Raw genomic sequence first — 25894 nt, 5'->3', positions numbered from 1 at the left:
CAGAGAATGAGAGGAGGTGTCTAAACAGGTAGCACCAGACAGATAATTAACTGATTCAAGAATATGAAGTCACCCTACTCATTTCTTGTCACTGAATGAGAATGGAGATCATTCACTTCCCAGTGAACTTCTAAATACAAATTAGGCACTCAGTATTCCAAGGCATTTTTTTTAAAAAATGAACGTTTTCCAGAAAGGGAACACAGAGAACAAAAATAAGCCAAGTGTCCTGCGATGATTGTTGCTTTGGGCTCAAATAAAGTTCCATATTATTATACATGAAAACAACCTTTGGAATTAGAAAACTGAAACAGCAGTGGATGCTATTGTCTTTGCCACAATAGCAATATCATCCTCTCAGGCTTGAGGATGTAACCCCTGACACTAAATATTAACAAGCAGATAGTTTTTCTTCAGGAGCCAATTTGCAATAGAAAATAAATATTAGAATAAAAATATTGTTCAAAATATATATGTCTCCCTGTTTTACTCTAAGGAAATATGCACATTTAAAATATCTAGATTTTTTTCCCTAGAGTATAAAAATTTCTGTATTATCTTGCCCTTTTTGTAGAAACAAAGAGAGAGACTTCCTGGCCCATTAAATTGTAAATGAGAAGTTTATAGGCCTGCAAACAAATAAATAAGCAAATAAACTGGCTGGGGTTATGATTAATGTGTGAAACTCAGGAGCTTTACACCTCAGATGTGAACATAATAGCAGCAAAAATCCAGCCCTTAAAACTCAAATTATCAAACTAAAAACAGCAGCAAAACCAACAATCATCTCTTCATGCTCTGTTTCTTCCTGTGAGATATTATAGTTGGCTAATGTTTTCTAATATTGCTTCCTGTCCTGAACCCTGCGGGTAGAATGCACAGACACAGCTGTATTAATGAGTAAAAAGATCTAACCATTTAAAGAGCTTGGAAGAGCTGGTTTTCACATCTAACAATCTGAAAAGTGAACTAGCCCAGCTAGCTTCCAGAAAAGAAAATGTCTGTACTGTTGTCCTTTCTGCTCTCTAGCCCCTTAAGTGAACCAGCTTCCCCTGACCAAGTGACACATTGTGCAAGATTTGCTTCCAATTTGTCTTAACACCTTAGCTTAAAATGATGGTGGGTCCAAATGTTTAGACTTGAAACCACAGAAGTACATATTCTCATTCAGTCACAACATCCTGCTATCAGAATATAATACATAGGCTGTCAGGATACGCAGAACTGATTGTTTTGCCTGGACTTCAGTGTTTCCTGACAGACTTTTGTCTTGCGAGGATGTATTTTTAATGAGAGCAGGAAGCTACTTTTGAAAGGTGAGCACCTTCTAGAGAAAAGCAATAACAAGAATACAAAAGAACTCAGGACTCCAGACACCTGCCCTTTTTTGGCACCCTCAGTTTACAAGCAGTTTTGCTTAAAGTCTGTGGAAGCAGTGAGAAGGCTGGTATGTAGAAAAACTTGGGGGCTTGACTATTGTAACAGGGATTCTCTTCAGTGGCAGAAAAAGAGCAGGAGAGGAGATCTGTAGTTTAGGGTCTTCCATAAGTTTTGTTTTGCTAATAATTAGCTCCAGTGAGCTGCTCTAAAGATGATGGAGGTGTTGGTTTGGGATACCTGTCCTCTCATGTCAATTCCCTGATGTAACGCAAGCCCCTACCCTGACATTGAGAAAAACAGCATCAGAGTGGCACACAAACTCAGATTCTGTGTGGTTATAGCAGTGGCAGGGCAGCAAGGTGGGATGGTTAGGTTAGACTCCATTATGTCTTCGTGATCAGAAGTGGAAAGGTTAAGCTTCTGACATTTCAACCTTGATCATAACGGGTAAATCCACAAATAACTTTTTACATTGTTGAAGGAAATTTGCTGATTTGCATGCCAAGAGCCCGCGGCCCGCAGTTCCCTAGTGGCTAACAAACACACAGACATGAGCATTTAGGTTTATGGGTTCAAATAGGCCACAGTTTTATTGGTTACAGGTGTGAGCGGTTTGGCTTAGGCATTGGGTGAAGCCAGGCTGTATCTCGACTCCCGCCCATCTGAAGGGAGTCCACCTAAGGGTAAACCACCAATAGGGGGAGCCCTATGATTAACATCAAATAGGGGCAACCCAAGAGGACCCCGTTGGGATTGTGGCATGGCACTAGCCCACGTCCAGGCATAGGACAGGATCCACACCCATGGATCCCTTTAACGAATATCCTTAATGAGGAAGGGCAGGCGGAAGTTACAGCCAAACAAAGGCTTACCCAATGCCTAACCTCACAAAGTTGTGCCGATTGCTACAAGGTAGGCAAAAAGCAAATGGCTAGTACCAATTTGCCAAGTGGAAAAAAATCCTACGTGGCCCCAACAATATGGCAGCAAACATTTGTCCATAGCAAGGTTGTGTCAGAGCAAAGCATGAAAAACAGGGTGGGTGCGTTGGGAGATCTGGAGAAAGGGCGAGAGAAGGGGGCCTTCCAGAAATATTATTGTATGCCACAGTAGCTGCAAGAATATTAATCGCTATGAATTGGAAAGGAGAGAAACTTCTGACTAAACTGGAGTGCCAAAGTAAACTGCTAGAATACGCCGAGTTGGCAAAAATGTCAGAGAAACTGAGAGGTCATACTGATCAAACATTTATTAGAAAATGGGAAATGTACAAAAAAAATATCTTAAGGACTATTGTAATAATATGACATCAGTGGCAGGCCTCGTATGACTTCTGTGGCATGATGGATAATTATAAGAGAATATATTACTGATGAAAATTAACAAAAAGAAAAAAGAAAAAAAACAGTGAGCTAGATAGATTAAGTGGTGGATGCATGATGGGGTGACGTTAGAAGTCGTTAGAAATGCAAGAAGAACTTATTGTGATAAGATGTAACAAATATTACCATTTTCTTGTCTTTTTTCTGGATAAACCCTTTGTTCGTTGTTTCCTTTTAATTTCAATAAAGCTTTAATAAAAAATAAAAAAGGAGGAGGGCCCTCCGGCCACACCACAGTTTAATTTCCTGTAGCCATACCCCCTACCGGGGCTGATTGGCCATTGGGCCACATTGGGCATGGCCCCACCCACTGCTGGTGGTGCAGCCGGGACGGCCACAAGATTGCCCACTGAAAAAGGTGAATGGACATAGCAGCCAAAGTCTGCTTGCCAAAGTCCAGGGAACAGTGTGAACAGGTTTCTGTCCTTTAAAGCCAGAATTAAAGGGGGGGGTGAAACAGGTGTTTTGTTTCATTTTGGAAATTCACATGAACATTGTATACAGGATAGAGGAAAGTTACATGCAAAATTTCAGCAAGATAATCACAGTGGTTAGGTTAAGGGAATGGAAAAAATACTACTTGAGACTCCCTTTGTTTATCTTCTGCTCAAAATGGGACTAAATTCACAGAAAGTGCAAAGCTGATTAGAACTTAAATAGGTAAAGATAAAGGTAAAGGGCCCCTGGACGGTTAAGTCCAGTCAAAGGTGACCATGGGGTGCAGCACTCATCTTGCTTCAGGCTGAGGGACCTGGTGTTTGTCCACAGACAGTTTTCCGGGTCATGTGGCCAGCATGACTAAACCACTTCTTGCACAACGGGACACTGTGACGAGTGCCAGAGTGCACGGAAATGCCCTTTACCTAGCTTTCCAACTGCTAGATTGGCAGAAGCTGGGACAGAGCAATGGGAGCTCACCCCATCACATGGATTCAAATTGCTGACCTTCTGATCGGCAAGCCCAAGAGGCTCAGTGGTTTAGACCACGGCACCACCTGTTCCTAGAACAGAAATAAATATGGCCATGCGGCAGAGTGATTTGAGCCATCCTGTTCCATCTCAAGAGAACAGTATATTCAGTGGTTATATTTGTAAGTATATGTATATCAGTACAGGTTTCTCAGCTTAAATGTCTACATCTATGCAAAAACAGAAGACAAGAAGCATTTCTTTGTCATTACAAAATCCTATGCATTTCTTGCTACACCACTCCTGTTAATATAGGCTAATATACACAACAGAAACGACAATGTAATCTTGTGCCTCATTAAGTTAATAGGAGAAAACATGCATAGGATCGCAGTCTGAAAGACCTAACAGACGCCAAATACTTAACAGACCTAACAGACACCCAATAATTTGCTGAGGCAAAAAAAATGGGTCAGTAACATACTAGGCCACTAGCCTATTTGTCAGAAGCTAAGAGCAAATTCACTGACAGAGCTGTGAAGTCGTTCTGCCAGTTCTCTTTTTATCTTGCTTGTTAGATGTGACTGAACAATTGGTTTTTAAGACCTGCTCTTCCATCTCTAGACAGCAGAGAAGCAAATTAAGGTAATTAAATGAGGAGGTAAATAGGAATGAAGGACAACAAATAAGACAGAAATCTGAGCATGTGGTGAAAAGCAGCTTCAGAATAAGTAATAGGAAGAAGTTATTTGCAAAGAAAGAGTGCACACATTGAAAATATATATAATATGAACAATCGTCTACTGATTTGACAGATTAACTGGTGAAAAGAAGCTCCGTGAGCTAGCTAGGTGATGGGGAGAAGGATGTAGTCAATAATAAGGCATGGATCATGGATTAAAAAGGTCCACACATTATATTTTTCACACACAGCTCAGATTCTGGTCAGATTCACCCTCTCTAACTTTGTAAAAAAAAAGATCAAGAATATTATAAACATTTCAGTATATTATTTATTTATTTCATAAAATCTATACACCGCTTGATTGTAAAAACAACTACTACTACTTCAAAGTGGTTTACAAAAAATGAAAGAATAAAATTATAAATAATAATAATTAAAAACAATAACTTAAAACTTTCCAAAAATTAAAATCAACAATAAACTAAAAACAGATTAAAACTTGCCTCAGTGTTCTAAGTATCTGGGTGTGTATGTCTAAACAAAATTGTATATTATTGCACACAAATAACAATATTCCACATCTGGGAACTTCTTCGATGTCACAAATGGTCAATGCTGCAGGGAGGCACAGTAGCTCATCTAAAACCATCCAGTGACATAAGCAAATGTACTATTAGATTCCCATTAAAAAACAATTTCATCAACCCACGAGGCTACCAGGAGTATGTAGCCAAGGAGTTGCTCTTCAGAGGTAAGCTTCCCATCCACAAATGGAAAAATTCTCATCTCATGACATCTAGATATCAGCTTAAAATATTTCTGGCTACCAGGACACTTAAGGACTTCAATTTGTACTACTGTTTTAATGAGAGTGGTGGTTTTAATGTGTATCATTTTAAGCTTCCATCATAAAGCTCTTCAAGAATCTGTACTGAAAACCAGATACAGATCTCTTCAGTAAGTCAATAAGGTACATAGGCATATAACAATGCTTCAGGGTTTTAATAGCAAATAAGAAGATGAAGCACAACAGAAGTCTTTGCTAGAATTTGTATTCATGACCAAACAGTCCCAAACAAAGCATTTAATAGACAACAAAGCCAGAAGCATCTGTGTCAGGTAAGTGCATCACCATCAATATTCAACACAAACCAATAATGAAAAATCCCACGCAAAGCACGACCCCATGCAAATGGGATAATAACTCAGTGGCAAAACACTGCTCTTAAAATAGCACTCAGAGGAAGAAAACAAATAAGGGTGTTCACATTTAAACACCTGTTCAACTTCCGGAGACTTCCGGAAAGATGTCAACAACCTGAAGCAGACCTGAAAGAAATTTGAAGCAAGGAGAAATTATATGCAACATAAAAATAGTTACCAGGGTCAGTTTGAAACTGATGGGGTGCTTCCAGAACAAGGGCTTAATTTGTCAGTGGGTCATTGAGATATTGCAAGTGAGTTGTTGACAACGGTGTTGGGTTCAGTTGTCTTTGTATACTGCCAGATTCCACACACACACACAAAAAAGGAAATCAAATTAAATTTAGAGAGGGGAAATACAAGCTGGCATTTTGATGCTAATGATGTTGTGCAAAAACTTGCAGGCAGGTAAAAGGTAAAGGACCCCTAGACAGCAAAGTCCAGTCAAATTCCATTATGGGGTGTGGTGCTCATCTCTGCATTCAGCCAAGGGAGCCAGCATTTGTCCACAGACAGCTTTCCAGGTCATGTGGCCAGCATGACTAAACTGCTTCAGGCACACGGAGGACTGTGATGAGTGCCAAAGGGCACGGAAACGCCATTTACCTTCCCATCGTACCTATGTATCTACTTATTCATATTTTTAAAGAATACAATTGTCTAAATTACAGATAAATTATTGAAGCTGAAAAACTGTTACATTAGTCACATCTCATAAAACACAACAAAAGAAGTGTTTAAACTACCTGTGGCAATACTTTTTGGTTGTTTTTGTACGGAAGATCAATACAGTTAAAACACAAATAGTTCAATATTAATTGGAATTTAAATAACACTAGCTAAATCATCCCCTTCATGGATCACTGCCTTGCCGTGGCGAAGGGGCTTGAAGAACTCAGAGAAGCTATGAACTATGCCGAGCAGGGCACCCAAGATGAACAGGTCATAGTGGAGAGTTTTGACCAAACGTGATCCACCTGGAGGAGGAACCGGCAAGCCACTCCAGTATCCCTGCCAAGAAAACTCCATGGACAAAGACAACAGGCATATAAAAGTTATGACGCTGGAAGATGAGCCCCTCAGGTCGGAAGGCGTCCAACATGCTACTGGGGAAGAGCGGAGGGCGAGTACAAGTAGATCCAGAGCTGATGAAGCGGCTGGGCCAAAGCCGAAAGGACGCTCAGTTGCGGATATGCCTGGAAGCGAAAGGAAAGTCCAATGCTGTAAAGAAAAATATTGCATAGGAACCTGGAATGTAAGAACCATGAACATGGGTAAGTTGGAGGTGGTCAAAAATGAGATGGCAAGAATAAATATTGACATCCTGGGCATCAGTGAACTAAAATGGACGGGAATGGGTGAATTCAGTTCGGATGACCATCATATCTACTACTGTGGGCAAGAAACCCGTAAAAGAAATGGAGTGGCCCTCATAGTCAACAAAAGAGTGGCAAAAGCTGTACTGGGATGCAATCTCAAAAATAATAGAATGATCTCGATACAAATCCAAGGCAGACCTTTTAACATCACAGTAATCCAAGTTTATGCACCAACTACTGGTGCTGAAGAAACTGAAATTGACCAATTCTATGAAGACTTACAACACCTTATAGAAGTGACACCAAAGAAGGATGTTCTTCTCATTATAGGGGATTGGAATGCTAAAGTAGGGAGTCAAGAGATAAAAGGAACAACTGGCAAGTTTGGCCTTGGAGATCAAAACGAAGCAGGGCAAAGGCTAATAGAGTTCTGTCAAGAGAACAAGCTGGTCATCACAAACACGCTTTTCCAACAACACAAGAGACGACTCTACACATGGACATCACCAGATGGGCAGCATCGAAATCAGATTGATTATATTCTCTGCAGCCAAAGATGGAGAAGCTCTATACAGTCAGCAAAAACAAGACCTGGAGCTGACTGTGGCTCAGATCATCAGCTTCTTATAGCAAAATTCAAGCTTAAACTGAAGAAAGTAGGAAAAACCACTGGGCCGGTAAGATACAATCTAAGTCAAATCCCTTATGAATACACAGTGGAAGTGAGGAACAGGTTTAAGGATTTAGATTTGGTGGACAGAGTGCCTGAAGAACTATGGATGGAGGCTCGTAACATTATACAGGAGGCAGCAACGAAAACCATCCCAATGAAAAGGAAATGCAAGAAAGCAAAGTGGCTGTCCAATGAGGCCTTACAAATAGTGGGGGAGAGAAGGCAAGCAAAATGCAAGGGAGATCGTGAAACATACAGGAAATTGAATGCAGATTTCCAAAGAATAGCAAGGAGAGACAAGAAGACCTTCTTAAACAAGCAATGCAAAGAAATAGAGGAAAGCAATAGAATGGGAAGAACCAGAGATCTGTTCAAGAAAATTGGAGATATGAAAGGAACATTTCGTACAAAGATTTCCATAATAAAGGACAAAAGTGGAAAGGACCTAACAGAAGCAGAAGACATCAAGAAGAGGTGGCAAGAATACACAGAGGAATTATACCAGAAAGAAACGGATGTCTCATATACCCCAGGTAGTGTGGTTGCTGACCTTGAGCCAGACATCCTGGAGAGTGAAGTCAAATGGGCCTTAGAAAGCACTGCAAATAACAAGGCCAGTGGAAGTGATGGTATTCCAGCTGAACTATTTAAAATTTTAAAAGATGATGCTGTTAAGGTGCTACACTCAATATGCCAGCAAGTTTGGAAAACTCAGCAGTGGCCAGAAGATTGGAGAAGATCAGTCTACATCCCAATCCCAAAGAAGGGCAGTGCCAAAGAATGCTCCAACTATCGCACAATTGCACTAATTTCTCACGCTAGCAAGGTTATGCTTAAAATTCTACAAGGAAGGCTCAAGCAGTATGTGGACCGAGAACTCCCAGAAGTGCAAGCTGGATTTAGAAGAGGCAGAGGAACCAGAGACCAAATTGCAAACATGCGCTGGATTATGGAGAAAGCTAGAGAGTTCCAGAAAGACATTTACTTCTGCTTCATTGACTATGCAAAAGCCTTTGACTGTGTCGACCATGGCAAACTATGGCAAGTTCTTAAAGAAATGGGAGTGCCTGATCACCTCATCTGTCTCCTGAGAAATCTCTATGTGAGACAAGAAGCTACAGTTAGAACTGGATATGGAACAACTGACTGGTTCAAAATTGGGAAAGGAGTACGACAAGGCTGCATTTTGTCTCCCTGCTTATTTAACTTATATGCAGAATTCATCATGCGAAAGGCTGGGCTGGATGAATCCCTTGTTGATTTGCAGTGTCCAAGTGCACAGCGGAATGATGAGGAATACGTGCCAACATGCTCTATATTGCTTTATTTACATTTCAAAGCTGGTAGATTACAGAAATGCATCTTGCCTCTGCCGGAGCAGAAAATGCATCCTCTCTCCTCTGAAGCACGGAGAGAATCACACTGAGAGAACAGTGAAAAACAGGAAACCAGTGTACGTCACATCCAGTCTCCCTTTCCCGTGGGAAACACAACAGCAATGCTGTCTGTGGAATGTAAACACCTGTCTCGTGACAAGCCTTTCGCTGCACGGTGAAGAGAGCAGAAACCAACATCCTCCCCCTTTCTGTGAACATCACTGGGCAGCGTGTTCATACAATATCAGTACAAACCCAACTTCTGCACATAGGTACAGTGTTGATCCCTTGATACAATCTTGGACAATACATCAGCAGGAATTTCATTACCTGGCATATAGGACACCGTTACGAGTCCCTTCTGAATATGTTCCCTAGCATGTTGCAACTTCAATTGCAAGTGCTTCGTGCTTTGCTTACAACCTTCAGAATTCAGCAAAGCCAAACATGCTTTGTTGTCCTGGTAAACCTGGATTGGACATTTGACAGGAATTTTCATGTCTTTGCACAATTGTAACAACCATTCACAATCCTTAAGTGAATAAGACAGTGCATTCAGTTCAGCTTCACAAGTAATTAAGCTAACTGTTGTTTGCTTCTTGCATGACCAATCAAATAGACCCTGATTGTACATATAGCAAACTCCAGACGTGCTTTTCCTGTCTGTTGTGTCACTTCCAAAACTTGCATCTGCAAATATCTCAAGACCACCAGACTTCTGATTGTTAAATCTCAGTCTGTAATGCATAGTGCCTTTCAAATACCGCGCTATGCGTTTCAGAGCTTTCCAATCCTTAACAGTAGGATTGTTGACTTGTCTGCTTAGCAAATTACAGCTAACAGCAATGTCTGGTCTTGAACATCTGGCAATGAAGTTTAGCTTGCCTAGCACACTTCTGTACAGTGTAGTGTCAGAAAATGCTTCTTCAGTGTCATCTACCTGATAACCTGTTATCATTGGTGTGTCTACAGGGTTAGCATCCATCAGGTTTAATTTGCCTAACACATCAGCAATTTTCCGTGACTGGTGTACTAGAATGTTACCATCTTGATCTCTCTCTATTTCCAGAGATAGATAGTTGTTTACCTCACCAAGATCTTTCATGTCAAAGTGTTCTTTCAGTTGAGCTAGGGCGTTATTGTACATTGTGATATCTTTCCAAAAGAATAATAAATCATCAACATAAAACAAACAATACAGTTTCTTTTGCCCCTCCTCTTTGACAAATACACAAGGATCAGCTTTCCCTTGCTTAAAACCTAGAGAAAACAATACTTCAGTGAGTTTTGTGTGCCAACACCGTGCACTTTGTTTGAGACCATAAAGGGATTTTTTCAGAGCACAAACAAATCCCTGCTTTACCTGTACGCCATCAGGTGGAAGCATATAAAGTGATTCATCTAGAGATCCGTACAGAAAAGCTGTATTTACATCATGGTGACTAATGTGTAGATTCTCCTCTGCAGCTAGCTTGAGCATAAGCCTAATGCTCTCATACCTCACTGTGGGTGAGTAGGTCTCGTGATAGTCTTCACCTGGTACCTGTGCAAAACCTCTGGCTACCAATCTGGCTTTGTGTCTGACTATCTTGCCATTTTGATCAGTCTTCGCTTTGAAGACCCATTTGCTTCCAAGTAGTTTCATTCCTGGAACTACTGCAACAAGTTCCCATGTTTTGTTCCTTTCCAAGGAATCAAGCTCAGCCTTCATGGCATTTAACCATGGTTCAGCTTCCTTTGAATCCAAATCCTGGATTTCTTGGAAACTTGAAGGTTCAAATACCTTCTTGGAGCTTTTAACAGCTGTTACTGCTATCTTGGCAAACTCATCAGCAAATCTCTTTGGAGGTCTACCTTTTGTGGCTCTTTGTGACCTGCGAATTAGCCTTAAGTCTTCAACACTCTCCTCTTCCTTCTTAGGAGAAAAGTGACCTATTGTGAACAATGGTTCCTCCAATTCTTGATCAGAGCTTTCAGAGGGTCGCATAGAGGCTTTCGCACTCTTGAAATCCTCTGAATCACCCGATTCAGTTTCAGACTCAGAATCAGAACTTTCATCAGTGGGTGTGGGTTGCTGTGGTTGCTTTTGACTATCCTCAGTCTCATCACTGTCATCAGGGTAACATTGGAAAATTCCCACATTCTCCCCCCACTTGGCATTGTACTCAACACTTCTTGTGAGCTTAATGGTCTTAGAGTCAGTCATCCTTATTCTGTAAGAACCTTTCTCATAACCTAGAAAGATACCATGCAAACCACGCTTGTCTAACTTGGAGTTTTGTGGTGAGTGAACCCACATGTCAGAACCAAAAATTCTCATGTGTTTGATGTATGGCTTTTTGCCAAACATCTTCTCATAGGGGGTACAACCAATCGCTGAAGATAACCTGTGATTATAACTGTAAGTGAAACATGAGAGAGCTTCGGCCCAATAACTCTCTGGAAGATTGGCATCATGCAGCAAGGTTTTTAACCCTTGAAGCAATGTTTGATTTGCCCTCTCGCAAAGTCCATTCTGCCATGGCGAGCGAGGACTAGACAAATTGTGTTGAATTCCTTTCTCAGTCAGAAAAGCTTCAAACTGCTGAGAAGTGAATTCCCCCCCGCGATCAGTGAAAAGAATTTTTATTTTCTTACCATGCACATTTTCCAACCAAGCACAGAATTCCTTGAACCTTGGAAAAGCCTCTGATTTCTGCTTGAGATTGTACACATAAATATACCTGGAAAATGCATCAGTGAGAACCATGAAGTACCTATTTCCTCCCAAAGAGGGCGCTAGTGGTCCAACCAAATCAGCATGAACAATTTGGTATGGTTCTGTAGCTTGCCTACTAGACACCTTACCTTTCGCAGCCATTATCACCTTGTTTGCTGCGCATGCCTTGCACTTCATGTGGTACCTCCAGGGTTTAATAGTCATACCTTCAACCAAGGCAGGCATTTTAGATACTGCCTCAAAATTCAAATGACAAAATTTTCGGTGAAAATCATGAATACATTCTGCATGCAAACTTTTGTTAGAACCTGCAATGCAACAAGTGTCATCCTGCACAACATCATCATAATACAAAACATATAAACGATCAACATATTCAGCATACAACACATAATCATTTTTCTTTGTGATGATGCACCTTTTGTTCTTAAAGGAAACGTCAATTTTCCGCTCATTTAGCTGTCCAACGCTGAGCAGATTATGTTTGGCATCTGGAACATAAAGTACATTCTGTATCGATAAGTCCAAACTGTGAAGAACAACAGTTCCGTAGCCTTTACTGGGAATTGTGTGGTCATCCGCTTGGTGAATCGCACCTTCCTGCGGTGTAAAAGACACGAACAGTCGCTTATCGTTGCACATGTGGTGGGTTGCCGCTGAATCAACAACGAAGAAAGATCTAGACGTCTTCTGGACCTCTGCAACTTTTGGAATGAAGCGTGAGACCATTGCTTTGTGCTGCGTTGTCCTGGACACCGGACCTTTGCCTTTGCCTCGGCCTTTTCCACGTGATGAGCTTTCGCTGCGCTGCTCTGTCTTGGCCCTGGGATATTTGCATTCCCTCTTCATATGGCCTAGACGTCCACACGAGTAGCATTTCACTGCCTTCAAAGCTTTGGCGCCATCTGGTGGTTCCACTGCACTATGGGATGACGTCTGTGAAGATTCCCCCTTTCCCATGCAGCCAGCACCCCGGCGATCTGCTTCATTCTGAATCACGGCAGTATCACAAGCTACTCTGAGCTGAGCATGTGGCTGATTGGCATCAGATTCCCCACTTGCATCAGCCAGCCTTCTGCAGCTAGCCATCTTATGCAGCTTGTTAAAATAAAACATAGTAGATCCAGCTTCTGTCCTCAAGTGAGCCTCTCTCAAAGCATCCCAAATTTCTCTGGCTGAAGTCTTATCACGCAATAGACAGAGCTCTTCTGGAGATACTATCAATGTAAGAGTTCCCCTTGCTTTGGAATCTTTAGCTTCCCATGCATCTGTAATTGGAGCTGGGGGGGTGTCTGTAATAACTTCAAACAGACCCTCTTTCCGCAGAATAGCCTCTGCATAGAGAACCCAGTCCGCATAGTTCTTCTTATTGAGCTTGGGAATCCCACAAGCATCCTGAAGGGCCATCATGACTCTGGCTTTAGCCTTCTGCGTCATCTCTGCTGCTTTAAACAAGCTGCTTTATACAAGCTGCGTCTCTGCTGCTTCAAGCCTCAATCCAAAGGCAAGTTCAAAAGTGCTTTCTCTCTGCTGCCTTAAATAGTGCTGCGTCACTATTCTCTGCAGCTGCTTCAGCCCAAAAGCACATTCTAAAAGTTACTTTCGATTTCCCCAGCATAGCCTCCGATCCTTTTATCCGTTGCCTGTGTCCGGCAAACGGCCATAAAAGTTCAAAGTCCAGCCATAAAGCCATTAAATAGATGCTGGCAGGCTGCCCGGAGCAGTAGCACATACCTCATCAATCATCTTGACGCGCAGAGCAGATAGCGTCCGATCCGTCCCTTTGCATTCCGATCCTTTTGCCGGCATCAGATGACTGCGTCTGTCTGGGCCCATAACCAAAAATGTTGATTTGCAGTGTCCAAGTGCACAGCGGAATGATGAGGAATACGTGCCAACATGCTCTATATTGCTTTATTTACATTTCAAAGCTGGTAGATTACAGAAATGCATCTTGCCTCTGCCGGAGCAGAAAATGCATCCTCTCTCCTCTGAAGCACGGAGAGAATCACACTGAGAGAACAGTGAAAAACAGGAAACCAGTGTACGTCACATCCAGTCTCCCTTTCCCGTGGGAAACACAACAGCAATGCTGTCTGTGGAATGTAAACACCTGTCTCGTGACAAGCCTTTCGCTGCACGGTGAAGAGAGCAGAAACCAACATCCCTAGCCGGAATTAAGATTGCCGGAAGAAATATCAACAACCTCAGATATGCAGATGACACAACCTTGATGGCAGAAAGTGAGGAGGAATTAAAGAACCTTTTATTGAGAGTGAAAGAGGAGAGTGCAAAATATGGTCTGAAGCTCAACATCAAAAAAACGAAGATCATGGCTACTGGTCCCATCACCTCCTGGCAAATAGAAGGGGAAGAAATGGAGGCAGTGAGAGATTTTACTTTCTTGGGCTCCATGATCACTGCAGATGGTGACAGCAGCCACGAAATTAAAAGACGCCTGCTTCTTGGGAGAAGGGCAATGACAGGCCTAGACAGCATCTTGAGAAGTAGAGACATCACCTTGCCAACAAAGGTCCGTATAGTTAAAGCTATGGTTTTCCCAGTAGTGATGTATGGAAGTGAGAGCTGGACCATAAAGAAGGCTGATCGCCGAAGAATTGATGCTTTTGAATTATGGTGCTGGAGGAGACTCTTGAGAGTCCCATGGACTGCAAGAAGATCAAACCTCTCCATTCTGAAGGAAATCAGCCCTGAGTGCTCACTGGAAGGACAGATTGTGAAGCTGAGGCTCCAGTACTTTGGCCACCTCATGAGAAGAGAAGACTCCCTGGAGAAGACCCTGATGTTGGGAAAGATGGAAGGCACAAGGAGAAGGGGGCGACAGAGGACGAGATGGTTGGATAGTGTTTTCGAGGTTACCAGCATGAGTCTGACCAAGCTGCGGGGGGCAGTGGAGAACAGGAGTGCCTGGCGTTCTCTGGTCCATGGGGTCACGAAGAGTCGGACACGACTAAACGACTAAACAACAACAACAACAAGCTAAATCATATGACGTAAATAAAACTAGTTAAAAGTATGGAGTAAAGAAGCTTACAAATGATTTAGCCCCCTTTGCTGCTCCCTTTTTGGGATTTCCCAATGACTGCTGACCCTTACTTCAATTTTTGTCCATTTAAGGAGCCAGTTCCATTGAAAAAGGCATAACTATTAATTATTTGAGGGATTTATCCCCCAGCTCTTCAATAAAAATTCCCTGGGCAGCTGAAATGCAATGCAATGAAAAGGTAGGGTTAATTCAAGTTCTCGACTTGGCTTCAGTGAGTTTTAGGAACCAAGATGTGCATTTGCAGGGTGAGGGCAATATGTCTTTGAAGAACTTGATCAAAAGAAATGTGGAATTAGGTACATACTTGGACAGGTTGTACTAAAACACACTAAATCATACCAAGTATTCCATAATCGTTTGGGTATCGAGTCTGCTCTGCGCATCTGGTCTGCATCTCTCTTCCTGACAGTCCTGTGTCTGTTTTCCCACTGCCTCTGCCTGCCAGCCCTCTGTGTCTGTTCTGCTTAGTATATCTACTCATTCTGTCTGTGTTCCAGTCCAGCGTCTATGTCGCCTATCTACTTTTGACTGCCCTGTGTCCCCTGCCCTGCATGTGGGTATCTGTCTTCTTGAATCTGTCCAATTCTCTGTCTCCCTGTCCAACCCCTTTCCACATGCACTACCCTCACCTGTCCACTCACTCACTCTGCCTGCACATTGGATGCCTCCTGCCGGGGTTAGACTTTGGAAAAATGGCATCCTGAGTGAGGGCAGTATTTGGAGCACATACCCCATTTCTCCCTTGCCGATGAAGGCCCGTATAGTTAAAGCTATGGTTTTCCCAGTAGTGATGTATGGGAGTGAGAGCTGGGCCATAAAGAAGGCTGATTGCCAAAGAATTGATGCTTTTGAATTATGGTGCTGGAGGAGACTCTTGAGTGCAGTGGCGTAGCGTGGGTTGTCAGCACCCGGGGCAAGGCAAGTAATTTGCACCCCCTAACCCTGGATTTGCGCCCCCTAACCCTATCCCTAACCCTAACCCCCAGATGTTGCGCCTGGTGCGGCCGGCACCCCCTGCACCCCCCACGCTACGCCACTGCTTGAGTGTCCCATGGACTGGAAGAAGATCAAACCTATCCATTCTTAAGGAAATCAGATCGTGAAGCTGAGGCTTCAATACTTTGGCCACCTCATGAGAAGAGAAGACTCCCTGGAAAAGACCCTGATGTTGGGAAAGATTGAGGGCACAAGCAGAAGGGGATGACAGAGGACGAGATGGCTGGACAGTGTTCTCGAAGCTACGAACATGAGTTTGACCAAGCTGTGGGAGGCAGTGGAAGACAGGAGTGCCTGGCGTGCTCTAGTCCATGGGGTCATGAAGAGTCGGACACGACTAAACGACTAAACAACAACAACAACAACAACAACAACACCCCGTTTCTTATTTTCACTGGAATTTCTTTTGGAACACTTGGTACTGATTACTAAATACTTCTTTCCAAGTCGTGACTTGCCATGTGCTGCCCCAAGACCCACTTATCAAATGCCCCTCAGTTCAGCGCCTGTATGAGGGACCTTGACTGCACTGCCCTAAATCTGGCACTGATCCTGCCTGCCTGCCTGCCTGCCTGCCTGCCTGTGCATTCCACCTGCATGCTGCATTTGTCTTTCCAGTATATCTTACTGAAAATTGTCTCCTTCTTGCTGCAGTTTGGGGTGGTGGGCTGCTTGCACATTGTGGAAAATAGGTCTCGATTGGAGGCCTGGAAAAACTGCCTGCACTGGCATCCTATTCGCTGTGCCTGCCTATCTCCCTTCTGTCTGCTCATTGCCTCTGTGTAAGTCTGCTAACTATTCAACATGTCTGTCTGGCCAGTGCCTGTCCTGCACACCTTCCCACTTCATGCCTGCCTGCCTGTCTTTACCATGTCTTTCCAATCTGCACTGTGCCAGCCCTGTATCTTTCTGCCCTGTGGTCTGCCCACTCTGCCTCTGCTGTACCATGGCTGGATCTACACTGACCTGTTAAACTTTATTAGAATGTTATTAACAACGGCATACTTGTAAATTAAAGCATTTCTTACCTTTGTTTTTTCTGTCAGAATGCTGTCTCCCTACTGCTGGTTACACCTTCTGGTGTCACATGTTAATAATGCATTATTAACATTAAAAGTGGGGCATCATATGTTATGAAAACCATTCCTTAACGTCAAAAACCCTAAGTGTAGATCTGCCCAATGTGTCAGTGCCTGCTTTGCATTCATTGGCCCACCTGCTGGCTGGGTCTGGGTCTCTCCTCTGGGTCTGCCTGCCTCCCCTGTGCATTTGCCCATGAAGAGACACCAAATTTCACTAAGCTCAACTTTCACATTAGGATTTTCTGCACGTTTAAACAGATGGGGGTGAAGGAGCAAGACTTTCTAAGTCTTGAGAGGGTTGTGGATTCTCTCCAGTGCCTGGTATGTGCAGAACCTATTAGTCTAAAGGCAGCCCCAGTTACAAAGCAGAAAGATTCCTTTAGAAAGAAAGGGCATTAAGTGAATTTATCAGTTCATGAAGCCATACAACTGCCAGAAAAAGGCCATACATCTTCCTCACAAACACTAAAAATGTGCAAACATGCACACATGGAAGACACATTGAATCACAAAAGAAGTTTTGTTACCTGCAACAAATGCTGGGGTTTGTTTTTTTTTAATAAAAAATAACTATTTCTCTCCCTGCACTAATGAGACTGAATACAGCTCTGGCCCACGATGACCTCCTTTGCAGTTTTATTTCATTACAGAAAGTGTTGCTATCCATTGCATCAGAAGGGAGTGATACAAGGGGCAAACTATTCAACTGTCTTGGTTCCTTCCTATCTCAAAAGGTCCAATTATATTCGGACCTCTGAAGGAAGGAGAGCCAAGGCGTGGGAAAGAGAAAGAGCTCCTTTTGAAGAGCTTTGACTGCAAGAAGACAACCTCCCCTGTTCTTTTTATAGATCGACTGTTCCCTGCTAGTTGCAGGTCTATTGTACAGCAGTGCTCCACACCTCTGTCTGGTGGGTAAAGAACTTTAACTCGGCGCATCCTTCCTGAGTCTATGTTATTCTGTGGCCATTGGGTAACATTTTGTAAATATCTATAACAAAGTCATGGAGAAGCTTTGAGATTTTCCATAAAGGAACAATGAAGGCTGCTATTATAGAAACCAGCCAAATATCCCTGGACTGAAAGGGACAGAAGGGTATTGAACTCCTTTGTTGCCTGACACTATGCAGTTTGCTCCATGGAGTTCCCTCCATATGGAATGCAGATAGGAAGGCACATCTACACACAAACCATGATTTCAGATGGCCTACATGCTTGGTCCACTTTATTCAGATGTTATGTTGCAGGCAAAACACAACACACACTTCTGCATGTTTCTTGCATGACCTTCTATCTCAGTTTGGAACTCACGTCAGCATTCTGGTTACATATTAAAGTTCCTGTAACCTGCCCTACACTTGTCCTTTCTCAGGGACTGCCTTCATTCACCATTAACTATTAAACTACCATTATGTTATACTTCATCAAACAAAACTTCACACTTCCGGAAAAGCTCTGATCTGACCACCCTCAAATATCTATCCTGCTATTCAGACTTTGACCCAGAGTTACGTGCACTATGCTCTTGTGTATTTTGCTAAGTGTTCCAGTATGAGGGCCAGCTCTACTCCAGAGACAGCAACCTGCCCTCTGGAAGAACAGAGTTACTGTCAGAAAACGTTCCCTTACAACAGGAATGGGCTGTTCTCCAGAAGCTACTAGGAGCTGCCCAAGGGAGGTAACAGCGGCCATGGAGAGGCCATGGAAAGGCCATGGAATGCTCCCTCACTGACACTGCTGCTCAGGACAAGAACCAGCTCATCCCCCTCCCTGAGCTCAGCGGCAGCAACAGTGGCAGGGGAAATAGGGACATTCCGGAATCAAATCAGAAGCTGGGTTGGCTTTTGTAATTCTGGGACTCTCCCTGGAAAATCGGGACACTTGGAGGATATGAGCTACTGTATATGTGCTAAGCAGCCTGGTATGCACCACTAGCCTGACACCGTCCGGTGTAGTAGAGAACGACTCTGTCCCATTTCCAATGTTTAAAAAAGATTCAGCTTCCAGTTCAGTTAGTTCTTATATGTGGCATGGAAGAGAGGATGGTGTCATCTTGTCCTTTGCCTCAAGCAGCAAAATGTAAGGAAAATAAAAATACTTCCAAAGTGTTGTACTCCAAAAGACCCATTACTTTTTACTCCAAGAGCCATACTACAACTGCTGTAACATCTGCCAGCAGTAATTTATGCACTTAGATTGAACATTAACACACTCATGTTTACAGTATAAATCTGAGGTAACAACAAAAACCCAGATGGGCACTAAAAAGAAATATTAACAGAATCAAGTACTCGTTCCTAAAAACAATGTGAAACAATACATAAAGCTTTCAGTATTAACCCAGAGCAATGAAAGCTTTCTTAAATATGGTTTTCTTAGAACCAGGGGTCAAATAGATGTTAATTTATAGGGCAAAAGGTTTAAACAGCTTCCTTACATATATAAATTATCAGACCATTCCAAGCAGTATTCTGGAAAGCTGTACCAGGCTATAAATATGCATGAGGTGACCTTATGTGGATTGTTCCTTCTGATAACTTAAGGGTTCGGTTAAAGCTAACAAAGTAAAGGAAAACAGTAGAACAAAGGGAGGAAAGGTTGCAATGTGTTTAAGGCACACGGAATCAGGAAACGAGCATTTATTTCAGGACTTGAGATAGATTTGCTCTCTGGTTTCTATCAGCTCACAAATAGCCATTGATTTTGAACTTGAAGGACTTCATTCTGGGCTAGGAGACCTATTGTCCTCCAAATATTTTAGGGACTCCAACTTCCACCAGCCTCTGCCAGCAGGCTCATGGGAGTTGTAATCCAGCAATGTCAGGAGGGCACCACATGCTCATTAACATTCTCTGATGAGGCCCTTCTCCACCTTCTTTGGCTTGCTAGATTCAGGAAGTGGGGAAGAACTGACATTTCTGTGGTGGCATCAGTTTAATGTGGTGACACCCTCCCTAGTTCTGGGTCCCTTGCACCAACACTTAATGCCATTCTGCCCCCGAGTAAAGAAACTTTTTATTTTCCCAGGCTTTTAATTAAAAACCAGTCTGTTCATATACTCATGCTTTAATGTTGCCAATCTTATTTTCTAGTGTTTATTGAAACTTTACCCGGATCTCTGTTTCTGCTACTGCTTCAGTGGTCTAGCTCCTTCTTAAGTGTGTGGTTGCCTATAGTGCATATTTTATGCTTTCTTTTTTCCTGCTATTGCCAACATTTTTTAAGAAAAAATGGTAGGCACAAATCTGTTAGATATATAAATAAGGTTAGACAGACACAACCACTGAAATAATACAACTGATTTTGAAGAGTTTGCCTTTTCATGAAAAGTCTTCTAACTATTTAAAAAGCAAAGGTCTGGATTCATCGAACCTGGCACACTAGCCAAAATCAAGGCAAGGGCTCCTGCTGGCACAACAGGGAACTCCCTTTCCTCCTCCATCATTGCCCACATGCCTCCCCCAAACCTACTCTGGTGGGTCAGGAGAACCCAAAAACAGGGCAAGGTAGAGGGGAGGGAGGATTGTTTCATCTGGTGAGCAGACATGTGTGTCCTGATTGAATTATCAGAAGCGTATGACATTGAATTCCTCCTACATTCTGGATAGGCTTGGCTCAACGAAAATGTTTTAAGCAAGTGCCAAAAAGAGTACAGTGAAGGTTCCTGTCAACAGGCAGGGATTTCCAAAGTGTAGGTACTGTCATACTACAATACCAATTTCTTACAAATGTGGCATGGGTATTATGTGGCACCTGTTAACAGTGCCACTTCCACAGATCCAAATGGTCAAGTGGAGATACACGGGGTAACGCGATCTCATAAGTAAACAGGCCCCAAATGGTTAAGGGCTTTATCTACTTGAACTTGGCCCTCACTCCTGTCAGCCATCATCCTGCAGCATTCTGCACTAACTGCAGTTTCTGTATCATCAAAGCAAGCCAATCTTGAGGTCAACAGTGCCTGAACTACAGTGGTCAAACTCTCCTAGAGCAAACAGAATTTTTCCATCACCATGGAGAAATCAACAGAAACGACTCCTTTTGCCAAATCATTCTTGCTTAAGGATGATCTGAAGTCCTCCTGTCTCAGCTTTGTTGTTCAGTGTGTGCTAACCATATCAACCCAAAAGCAGGACCATATGCTATGCCTTCTAATGATTTTGTGGCCAGATTTTCCAGAAACGTGGAGTCATGGGCAATTGAAACACAACTTGAATGCAACCAACCCATTCTACATATTTCCCATGGTAGGGAAATATTTTTCCAAAGTCACTAATTTGATAAAGCTGCATATTAAAGTTATTCCACTACAGTACTGAGATAATGGCATCTATCCATTTTTCTTTGTTCACATAAAGGTATTTCAAGATTAAATCAGATTTTACAAGAGAGCTCTGCGATCTCATTGTTCCTTACAATCAGGTTGTACAGCGAGACACTACAAATATAATGAAATTACATGGGCTTAAGTATAGTAAAGTGAGCAGCATACATAATAGGGCTCCTGTCATTCAGACCATCCATTATCGGGAATTCCTAATTTTAATTTTAAAGCGGGGGTGGGAGAATCCTCATTTTGATAATTTATTATGTTCCTCCTGTAGTACAATGTAACTTGTGTTCACACACGTATTTATCGCTGGAACAAAAAACTTATTTCTTGATTGTGTTGTTACAAAGAAGTGCTGTGTCTCTTGTATACTGATTAACATCAACACCAACGCCCCTGCCCTGCTGTCAAACTGCAGCTCCCGTCACAGATATTTTTTTCCCCCTTCTGGAAATTCCAGAGATTTTCCATTCTGGACAAAAGCATATTGCAAATTAATCAAGAGTAAAAATAAAGAAGGGGGGAGTTAATGTGCACTTTCATTTCAAAATGCTTATTGGCCCAGTCACATGTATCACTTGCATTGTTATAAGTCAGAAATGCGAAGTGAGGTTTTGCCACAATACGTTCTTCCCCTGACCCACCCCTGGCTCGCTAGCTTTTTTTTCCTTTCAACCATATGTCAATTACAGTTCATAGGTCTGACAGTACAGTACAAAGCCAGCGCTAGGCAGAAATACCCAAGGGACTCCCTGCACAACAGCGTAGAGGGGAAGGGAAAACAGATCCATAATACACGATAAAAATAACAGCTGGTAATTCCTATGCATGTAAACCATAGCTGTGTTGGGAGAAAGGGCCTTCATCCATTGAGGAAGGTCATCTCAGTAACAAAACACACATTTTGCAAGCAAAGGGCCCTGAGTTCAACTCCTGACATTCCCAGAAATGATCTTTGAAAACTTGGAGAGCCATTGCTAGTCAGTGAACACAACACTTCATTTTATTTCATTTCATTTTACCTTACAGTTTGCAGAATAAAGAGTTATTTCAAATGCAATAAAACAGACCAAAGGCCAAATATAGTTTTTTCTAGAGTGAGAGGGACATTCTTAGAATTGCTTTTTGGCAAATTGGCAATGTGTGGGGCTGAGGGGAACAGATGCTAAGTGCAATAACGGTAATGCCTTATTTTATACTCAGACCCTGAATCAGGAGTAACAAGTATGCTCGGATTGTATGAGGTTCAAATGATGGGGAAGGAGGGGGGTCATTCAGTTAGAGAGACCGATGACCTCCAAGTCTCCAGCTATGCAAAATCTAAAGTTTCACTCAGCTTCTGTTCCTTTGTGAAGAGGATCTTCATGACAAATTGCAAAGTATGTACATAAAAAGGGGGCTTCCTGCCATGCATAAGCCTTTTAGAAGACATAAAGGTAAAGGGACCCCTGACCATTAGGTCCAGTCGTGACCGACTCTGGTGTTGCTGCGCTCATCTCACTTTATTGGCCGAGGGAGCCGGCTGACAGCTTCCGGGTCATGTGGCCAGCATGACAAACCTGCTTCTGGCGAACCAGAGCAGTGCGCGAAAATGCCGTTTACCTTCCCGCAGGAGCGGTACCTATTTATCTACTTGCACTTTGACATGCTTTCAAACTGCTAGGTTGGCAGGAGCAGGGACCGAGCAACGGGAGCTCACCCCGTCACGGGGATTCGAACCACCGACCTTCTGATCGGCAAGTCCTAGGCTCTGTGGTTTAACCCACAGCGCCACCTGCGTCCCTTAGAAGACATAGAATTCTCCAAATTGCATGTATGTTCTGTTTTGCTAATTCAGCCTTTTCTGACTAATTTGAATAATAGGTGGACCAATCTTTGAATAAGAACAGGGCTTTCTTTTTAATCAGGAACCAACATGACCTCTTTGTGTTAACTTTAAAGAAAAACATTACAATTTTTTCCATCAATGCTATATGACTCTACGCAGACTGAGTAAAATTTACACCATCTGTGGCGCAAAGTGTTGGAGATGTGAACATTTGAAGCCAAATAGGGAACATATTCAGTGGACCTGTCCAATAACTAAAATGTTTTGGGAAGAGGTAGTGAAGATAATATCATTAATAACATCTTACATTTCCCCACACTTAGACCCAGAAATAAAACATGAGGAGTTAACATCAAATATAATATTAGGTGCTCACATGCTTTTTACACAAAAACAGAAAAAATAGGCCGCCACAAACTCTGGAACATACACTCCATAGAGAAGCCACCTTTCAGAAAGATAATTTTTGTATGGTTTTTTTTTAAAAAAAAATGATATTTTATTAGATTTTAACAAGAAAAAAGTTACAAAACAATGAGAAAAAGAAAAAACATAGAAAAAATACAAAAAAAAGTTTGACATAGAAAAAGAAAAAGAAAAAATAAAAATCCCTCTTTTCAAGTTCTTACCATTCATTTACTTATTTTCCTGACTTCCTCTCACCTCCCTTTTTTGTATTCCATTTAAAAATTGGTTCAGCAAATTCATACCCTCTTAATTTACTCTTAGTTATTTATCCTCTTATGTTATAACTTCAGATTTTCATCTAATATCAATCCATTCTTACAAGTTCTTATTTTGCCTTATTACTAGAACCGCTTCATTTCATTTCAACATCAATAACATTTAAAAGTTTTACAGTTCAATTTACCTTTAATTTCTTTAACCTTATCTTACCTTCAAAAAATTAAAATTTCAAAATTTAAACCATATTTAAACTTAACTCCTTCAAACCTATTCTGCTAAAGCCAATTAATTCCTTTCCGGCACATTTTAATATTTCATTAGTGTTACACTAGTTCCAAAAGTAAAATAATTTACAAAAAGGAAATTCTCATTCTAGTTTTATCCAACGTCCCTTCTTCCTGGTTTCGGTTAATGTCAGTCCTTACACCATTGTGTCCTGTCAATCAGTCGGGTGTTCTAATATCTGAGGCTCTCAGGTCCCTTCTATGCCCCCTCTGCAGGCTTTCTTGTTCTTGTTTATATTTGCCCACATCCTTGTCCCTTGTTGGATTCTTGCATATTTTCTTCCCTTTCTCCTTGGGGAGTGAATCTCCGGGGGGGTTCCATATGGTAATATTCTCCATTTTCTTTTGTCAGATTGTCCCATTCCCCACATCCAAAAAATAGTTGTTCCGAAAATAATCATCAACTTGTTTCACAATCCCACCAGAGTTAAAGGCTTCCTTAACTCCAAAATTTTGCAGGTGTTCTCCGAGTTCAGTTTTCCAATGTTGCAGCTTTTGGTCATGCGGGATTTTGAGTCTCTGTATCTTTTGAGGTGCAATCGCAACCTCTTCCATCTTCCTCTGCCCTTGAGATTGCCTTATTAAAACAATTTCCTGAATTGGTTGTTGTAAAGTTTCTTTAACTTCGTTTCCTGTCAGTTCATCTTTACTGGCTGCAGCAGATAATAGATCCATCTTTTGGTTCATTAAAGTCACTTTCTCATCCAGCTGCTGCAGCACAGCATTTATTTTGCCAAGGGCAAGTAAGACTTCCTCCCTGTTCATTTCTGTCAAGGTCAAATAGCTGGTCGCACGGTCTGATTTTCTTGTTGTGTCTTCCCTGTAATTTGCAACAAACACGCAAGCTAGCTCCCTCTAGGGGATACAATTACTATTTAATGTCCATTTTTAAAGTTTATCCAACAAAGAGAAATTTACTTTCGATTTTCAAATACTTTGTTTCCTTTCGATATAATGCAGACAAGCAGAAGGCAGCATTAGAATTATTTTATTTCTCCTTTAATTCTATCTGTCAAAAGTTTTTCCGTTTTCAATTAATAAACATCACCGACAATTTCTGTCCTGACATCCCGTCCCCAGGTTCGGGACGATGGAGGCTTGTATTCTTTCACTCTCTCTGCAGGATTGAAAGATCAAAATTTCTTCCCCCCTTTTCTCCTGCTGTCAAGGAGGGTTTTGGTAGTTGTAAATGCAGGAAATTTCAATCTTAAGATCAATTTTCCCGGCTTTTTAGCTTGTAGGATCTTTGCTTCAGTCTATTTACAAAAAGCGGAAGGCGGACTTCCTGTTTACACCTTACCGCTTCGGTGCCAAATTCAAAGTTGTTCCTTTGATCAAAGGGATAATTCCTTTGATCTCCCGATCTTTCAGTTGTCCTACTCACAGGTTGTTGTTTAAAAGCCGAATTGTCACAGGAAAGAGGACAGCGCTCTCCGACATCAGCTATGCAGCTTCGCTCCGCAGAAATAGCGATTGACTCTCAGCACCGCGCCAAACCCCGTCTCGCTCCGGAGCCCTTTGCAGGGTTCCTTCACCAATCGGGGGGCGCAAAAGTTACCCACCAAGTTCCACGGTCGCAAGCTTCACCCTCCTGCGGTTTTCTGCGGGGCTTCTCCCTCTAGTCTAGAGGGAATCCGCCATTGTCGGTGGCGCCGCCTCCAGAAGTTGATAATTTTTGTATGTTTTGATGCTTGTATCAAATATATTTTTAATATGTAGTACCTGTCAGGAGGTCCTACACACGAGTAGGAGTCCGGCAGAGACACATGCCCAATTGGCACGTTCTCTCCCTCCTGGTGGGTCGTTTGGGAGATTCAGAAGTTTTCTCTAGCCCAAACATCACAGCGACTGATACCAAGAGGCATCAGCACACTTCAGGATCAGCAGAGTATAGACAGTCAGCGTACAGACTCAGTAGCGCAGCTTTTGACTATACTACATTTATTTACATATACACACTCAGAGCATCTTGACTCA

The 25894-nt window shown here is 42.2% G+C and overlaps 2 protein-coding genes across 3 annotated transcripts in view; one reads left to right on the top strand and one right to left on the bottom strand.

Annotated features, from left to right (window-relative positions):
* PSMA1 (proteasome 20S subunit alpha 1) overlaps positions 1–25894 on the top strand; it is a 395447-nt gene that overhangs the window by 189481 nt on the left and 180072 nt on the right. The gene's annotated exons all lie outside the window — the stretch shown is intronic.
* INSC (INSC spindle orientation adaptor protein) overlaps positions 1–25894 on the bottom strand; it is a 148895-nt gene that overhangs the window by 75435 nt on the left and 47566 nt on the right. The gene's annotated exons all lie outside the window — the stretch shown is intronic.

This window comes from Podarcis cretensis (genome assembly GCF_951804945.1).
Source record: "Podarcis cretensis genome assembly, chromosome: 1".
NCBI lineage: Eukaryota > Metazoa > Chordata > Lepidosauria > Squamata > Lacertidae > Podarcis > Podarcis cretensis.
This window is presented reverse-complemented; position numbering and strand designations above follow the sequence as displayed.